Below are 7837 nucleotides of genomic sequence, written 5' to 3' on the forward strand. Positions count from 1 at the left end.
GATGATCACATCTAGGGAGGATTGTTGACATTCCTCAATCCCGAATCCAGAAACAAATGTCTAAACACACCTCAGAAGTGCTCACTCACTGTGAGCTATTCTTAGCGACAATGCTCTGAACACTAGAGAGACATATAAATGGCTTTCTCTTTTGAGAAAAGCGTTCCTGCGCTGCAGCGCAGGGAGCTTAAATGCACTTTAGTTGTTTATAAAGCCTCACATTGGTTCGTATAGCGGGTTCCCCTTTGAAACGTATAACGGGTCCACAAGAAGGAACCAATGGGAGGCTTTATAAACAACTTAAGGGTAATTAAGCTCGCGCTGCAGTGCAGGAATGCTTTTCTCTATTTCTCTTTTATATATTTAGTGATTTTCTAGGCAATTTTGCAGCTCACTTTTTAGCAGATTTTGTCTTATTCATTTTATTCATATGATGTGGCTGTTCTCCCATGCACAAGTGAGCCACTAAATAGCTTTCCGCGAAATTGCCTAGCAAATCCCTTAATGTATATGTAATCTTTATATGTTTTAAGAATGTTTGAACTTAAATGTATATAATAATGCTGCATCATGTATGTGTGGGTGTATATCTATCAGAAGGGATAGAGACATATCTGCTTGCGACATGTCCAATGAAAAACAGTATTTCAAATCCATCACAGCCCCAAGTGGTTTGATTGCGTGATCACGATAATTATGGGAGTAATTTTTTATTATATAACTCCTTAGTTTATATAATATCCCAATTTTAGTAGTGGGTTAGTAACAAATGTGCCCCATCACTTTGTTGATCAAAAAATTCATCTGATATGATCTAAACCACAAATTTCCTGCGTAGGGCAATCCTAACCGTCCCATTATTGAACAAGCTTTCCCCACCACTTTTGCTTGTCCTCATTGACACAATGGAGTATGCATTTGATTCTATGGTCTTGACACAATGGAACTTTTCTTTAAGGCAAAGTCTGGCTGCCATGAATTTTTTTTTATGATAAATCGGTGTCTTCAAGTGGTGAGAGAGGGGTAGGGCAGTGGGAGAAGGAGAGAGATTTAAGAGGGCACGATTGAGATGAGGATGAGAAGTGGCTAAAAATTAGGAAAAAGTCGATCCTATTTTGAGTAGAGTTTTTTGTTTCATGATTTTTAGCCACTTCTCATCACTTGAATACACTAGTTTCCTCTCTTTTGTTTCCTGATTTTTATCCACTTCACCCTCATCTTCACTTGGAGACACCGATTTCTCAAGAAAAAAAAATACGCACCCTAAAAATTCATGTGACAGGAAAACTCTTATAAAAAGTTACTCAAAGTATTTTGTAGGAATTATTTGCACTTGCTTTTTTTTTGGAATGGTAAGCATCATTTGTTTGTAAGAAGAACTAAAAAAGGATAAAATTTTGTTTATGTTATTGATACAAAGTATTTTTAGCCACTTCACCCTCATAAAATTTTGTTTAAGAAGAATTAAAAAAGGATAAAATTTCCTGTCCTTTCTTTTTCTTTTCTTCTTACAATTTTCAAGTGGTATGATGCAAAGGAAAAAAGAAAAAAAAATGTAAAATCTACAATAAAAGTATATCTCTGAATTTCAGATGGGTATTTAGAATCTCAATATAAAACATTCTTATGCGTAGGTCCTGTTGGGATTGCAAGAAAAAATTTTCTGATAGAGATTTTTTCTTCTTGGGGATGTTTTTACTTTCCTCGATTTAAATGGAAATGATATGATTATGGTTAATTTAGATGGGTATTATCATAACTTGAAGGTCCCTATAAGTAAAAAATTAATAAGGTTAGTTCAAGTTATCTTTTTCATGTGAAAGAAAGAGTACAAACTTCTACAAATAATTTTCCTTTCCAAAATTTTCCAGAAAATTCTTGCAATCCCAACACGGCCTAAGCTATGTTGATTTTTGTCAAGAAAAATTCAAGAAATGAGTGCCGTGGCTACGTAAAGATCCCTCAACCCATTAATTCAGTTGATTTCGCACTTCACCCGAGCATTTGGATACATTGATCTTAAAATCCAGGATTGTAAAATCCAGGATTTTACAAGTTAAAACTTTGATTTTATAAGCTAAAACCTGGATTTTATAATCCAGGATTATAAAATCCACACTCCTGGATGATAAAATTCATGTTTTAGCTTGCAAAATCCAATCCTAGATTATAAAGTATCCGGGTTTTAGCTTGGATACATTGATTTTAAACCCTAGCTGCTCCAAGAGGACTAGAGGTGTAAACAGATCGAATTCGAAGCAGATATGGCTATATCCGAATTCGATTACAGTATACACTATCCGAATCCGGATTCAGATTCGAATTCAACGGATATTTAATTTCTATTACCGAATTCGATTCCAGTGGATATTGTTCGAATTCGGATATTATCCGTATCCGTTTATCCCGGAAATTCGAACATTTTACTGCAGGACTTTATCTTTTTGACTTTATCTTTTTTTCCTTCTCCTTCTCCTTCTTACTCCTCGAATGAATTTTCCAAACCCTAAAACCAGACCACTACCTTCTCTTCTCAAAATTAAATCTCAAACCCTAAAATATATGTGATCCTCTTGTTCCTTTTAAAACAAAGGCAGAGAGAGAGAGAGAGAGAGAGGCGGTGGGGATGGATGATGGTGTTGGTAGTGGTATTTGGGTTTCTTCTTCTTCTTCTTCTTTTTTTTGTATATGATCGGGTTTGGACTATTTTGAACAGGGGAAGTGGGAGTGCTAATGGTGGAAGATGAAGAGAAATGGGGATGGAGATGGCGATTGGGTTAGAGATGGAGGTGACTGGTGGTGATGGAGGTGGCTGTGAGAAGGTGGAGAGGGGCGGCGGTGGATTTTGGTGGAGGTTGGGGGCACCAAGGAGTCCCGGAGATGGTGTCTCGGCCTCTTCCTTTCTCCTCTCTCTTGCTTCTCCTTGCAAACCTTAGAAGTCCCCCTTTTTAATTGCATTTTGGGTTTTTATATAACTCTAAGTTGAAAATTTGATCTGAGCCGTCCATTTACCATCAATGACCTAGATGGCCTTTTTGCTTTAGAATTCTCTAGAAGTTATGACATCTTCTTTCAATCGTTGTCATCCATTTGTCTCTTTCATCTTACAGCCCACATTTGTTGTTTCATAAAGAAGCCATGTCAAACTCCAATAATGCCCTGAAAATGAGAGATTACTCCATTTCCACGCAAAACACTTTTTGTTTCTGTTTCTTTTCTAAAATGAAAATTCAAAACAAAATTCACTTTTCTTTTAGAAACAAAAGATAGTGTGTCATTATTAAAAATAAATATTAATGATATTATTAATAATAAATAAAAAGGATGTACTTCTCGGATTCGGATGTTTAACAGATCGGATATACAATTTACCAGATTCGCATCCACTAAGACCCGGATATCTAATAAACGGATTCGGATAATATCCGCTTGAAACGGATTCAGATAATATTCGCCTTAAACGGATTCAGATGCGGACGGTAATCGAATTTTTGAATATTCATTTACACCCCTAAAGAGGACAAAAACACCACTATTTACGTTTTCATTCTGCCCTTAAGCAAAAAGTGTAATAGGGTTGCTTCATGATGTGAAAATAAGTAAACCACAAGTGCATACACCATCCATCTTACTTGTGTGCCCCAATTGCCATATGATAGAGATGTGGGCTGATTATGACAGTTATATCTTACACCGTTTTTTATATACAGAAATAGGTATTGACACTCATGAATTTAAGCATTTTCCACCATGTAAGTTTATCTTAGTTGATTTGCATTTACTTTTTTGAATTTAGAACAAACTAAGATGGTGTCATGTCTTTTGTTATTTATTTATTTATTTTAACTCCAAGGAAAAAATCTCATTTTCTCTCTTTTTTTTGAACCACTATATCAAGGCTACTAATATTGGCACTAGCATGTTTTGATAATGGGCCAAACTCACCTTGTTGTTTATTTTTCAAATTAGCTGCTGAGAGATTTTGAAGGATCGTAATAGCTATCGACAGCTAGTTAAATAATAAAAGACAAGGTCAGGTCCACCCATTATCAAAAAACATGGCTGTGCCAATATCTGTAGCCTAAATCAATTTGTATTCTTTCCTTTTTTTTCCTCCTTTATTGAATGAAGCATCGTGTGGTCTAGCATTGACATGGAATATTGAAAGTTCATCGCTGAATTTAAAAATTCCACGAGGAAATGGAGAATTTCGGAAAAAAGAAAGGAAAGAGATATAAGTAAGAGGAAAGTGATATATTCACCCTTTTTCACTTGAGACAGCGCCCTCTAGTGTATTTAATTATGGAAATTTGGTCAAACCGTACCTCAAAATATCTGAAATAGTGAGATGGACCCCTTGAATTTCAAACTTGTCAAAAGGGTTCCAGTTTGCTTTTCCTGACAGCCATAAAAAAGGGATAAAAAAGTGTTCCCTTCTTTTTCTACCAACCCTTTACCTTCTCCAATCCTCATTAACGTCTGGAACAAAAAAAAGGAGAAAAAAGTGAGTTTTATTTTTGTCCTCTTAGGGTTTGTACTTGTAACCCTTAATATCTCATTTAATGTGTTAGATAACTCTGTCTTTTTATGATGGTGTATTAAGGGTGTATTAAGGGCTTATAAGGGTTTATAAGGGTTCATAAGTGTTATTAATGTTTGATGGCCCTACCATTGAGTTGAACCCTTGCTATGTATTTCATAACTGTCGTGATTAGGGCTGTCTAAGGGTTTATAAGGGTTGATAAGTGTTATTAATGTTTGATGGCCCTACCATTGAGTTGAACCCTTACTAGGTATTTCATATCTACCGTGATTAGAGTTGTCTAAGGGATTATCCAAAAAATAATCCCTTATTTTTTTGCTTTGATAATCCCATAGAAAACCCCTATTTAGGTACTGGAAACCACCTTTTAGTCCATGACCCTATTTTATTCCGATCTGTCCAATTGAAAACACCCTAGATAAGCTCCATTAAGCCACAGCTTTATAGCCCATTTTTAAGTCTTGAAGTTTATGTTAGATAGTTTAGAACCCCTATGTAAAATTATAGAAAAATGTCTGAATTAACAGTTTCTCTCTTTTTACACTATGATGGACATTTGAATGATGAGGTTTCTTGGGACCATGTCGGGGGGAGGAAGACATTGTTATCGGTTTCCCGCCGAATTAATTTTGATGAATTTCAAAGTGCAATCGAAAGAAGAATTGGTATAACAGAAATGAATGTTTTACTATCGATCAAATGTCGATACGTTGTTGATCCATACATAATCACTTTAATCGACGTTGATGATGATGATGTCCTTCAAACAATATTGAGGATGTTTGACAGAGACATGTTCAATTATGTGATAATATACATAACGAAAACCATAAGTGAGAACGATATTAATTCATTGAATTCGTCAATGCTTCCCCCAAACAATGTTTGTATTAGTAAAACCTCTATTAATCCTAACATTCCATCTACTTCAATTTCGCTCCAAGAACGTGTACGCGAATGAGAAAAAGTCAAACTTCACCCGTGTTTTGAAATTGACTTGCAAAAACACTACGAAAGTAAATTTGTAAGATCCTTGATACTAGTATAGGAGGTGGTTCAGGAGAACGCAGCATAAGGTATTTTTGTTCTTTGGTAATCTTTCAAGACTTCCATAGTTCAAATTATGAATTAATCAAATGGATTGAGGCTGATTATATATTTTCAAACTATAAAGGTCTCGATTTGACTTAAATGAAACATTGACAAGTGGTTTGCATGCTAACCATGTTACCGGAGGTATATATGAGTTACAAAATGTTGGAGATCAACGCAGCATAAGGTATTTTTGTTCTTTGGTAATCTTTCAAGACTTCCATAGTTCAAATTATGAATTAATCACATGGATTGAGGTTAATTATATATTTCCAAACTATACAGGTCTCGATTTGACTTAAATGAAACATTGGCAAGTGGTTTGCATGCTAACCATGTTACCGGAGGTATAGATAAGTTACAAAATGTTGGAGATCATGAAGTGGACGTCAATAATATTTTTGAAAATGATTTCTGTGTAAGGGATTTAGATTATGAAGAAGAAAGAAATGATGATAATGATGATGATGATGATGATGATTATGATTATGAGGAGGACGATGATGATCATCATGAAAACATCGTTGTTAGTCCAACCGCTCAGCCTATTAATGGAGGCTTTCCTATCAGAGGTGGTACTCAATCGGTTCTGAGTGACGGTAGTGGGCCAATGGAAGTAGATGGCATATTTGTTGGAGCCCAAGAGATAGAAGCTGATACATTAAAAGGTGAATTACATTACAAGTGTACCCGAGGCTGACAACTTGGTCACAATAGAAGAAGTTGCAAAGAACCTCCAGTCGTCTGACCGAACCTCGACGAAACTGTTATCGGACCTTCTGCACCAATACTCACGAGGTCGGGCGTACCTTGTCAAGCTCCCTTCTTTGTGTAAGGGTGTGGGTTTTTTTTATGAGAAGTTGTATATGATTTTTATATGTACTCATATACTCTTACGATTTTTTTTGTTATTTTGTAAACAATGGCTGTATTCAGTTACACTTATAAATTTTTTGGAGTAGAAGTCACCTTATTTTTGAAACGGTAATGGACCAATTGCTGAGTTATTACAGTGGGTCCCACAGTTTGGCATAACTCGGCCTGGTATGGTCAAGTAATAGAGGTTCCCTCCATCCCTAGTAATTTCTAAATTTTTATATGTGACACTCCCATTTCATCTCTTGGTCACCCCATTTTCATATGTGATACTCCCATTTTCCTTGACCTGGTAACCGCTTCCAGGCCCAACAGGCATGAACCAAAAAATTTTCAGGTGTGATAACCCCTATTCATCTCTTGGTCACCCCATTTTCATATGTGATACCCCAATTTTCCTTGACCTGGTAACCCCTTCCAGGCCCAACAGATAAAAACCAAAAATTTTCCAGGTGTGTAACCCCAGTTTCATATGTGAGAACCCCATTTTCCTTGACAAGGTAACCCCTTCCAGGCCCAACAGACATGAACCAAAAAATTTTCTAGTGTGATATCCCCATTTCATCTCTTGGTCACCCATTTTCATATGTGATACCCCCATTTTCCTTGACCTGGTAGCCCTTCCAAGCCTAACAGATAAGAAGCAAAATTTTTCAAGGTGTGATAAACCTAGTTTCATATGTGAGAATCCCATTTTCATATGTGATGCCCCCATTTTCCTTGACCTGGTAATCCCTTTTAGGCCCAACAGACATGAACCGAAAATTTGCCACGTATTTTTTAGTGTGATATTTTTTAGTTTTGGACATTATCCATTTCTTAAAATCTTGGATTTTTTTATAGTGTGATGTTTTTTAGAGAGGAGATGATATTCACACTCCCGTATTTTATTAATGTCAACCCTGTCTTTATTTTGTACTTCTCTAAGCGTCTATTAGAGAATGTTTTACGCCACATATATCAACATCCAATCAGAAAAAATGTAAAATTAGAAGAAGGCCATTAGCAGTAGAAAGAATTAGGGATAGGGAAATGATAAATGAGCCCCTTCTCATCACATGGGACACCCAGCAGCAGTGTATGTGGCAATCAAATCCGTTGAATACTTTTGACGTGAAGTACATCAGCCCCCCTGCAGTCATTGATACACTGCTGCTGGGTGTCCGAAGTGATGGAAAGGGGCGCACTGTTTTTAAAAATTATGTTGATAATAACGAAATTTTCCTTATTTTGCTGCAATAAGAGATTGCCACGAAGGAAAATAACATATTAAAAACAACAATGATTTAAAAATCTGTACCATTCCGTCGGCAAGATGATTCAAAT

This window comes from Tasmannia lanceolata, unplaced genomic scaffold (assembly GCF_043159265.1).
Source record: "Tasmannia lanceolata isolate RefF3 unplaced genomic scaffold, GAP_Taslan_0.1 ptg000013l, whole genome shotgun sequence".
Taxonomy (NCBI): Eukaryota; Viridiplantae; Streptophyta; class Magnoliopsida; order Canellales; family Winteraceae; genus Tasmannia; species Tasmannia lanceolata.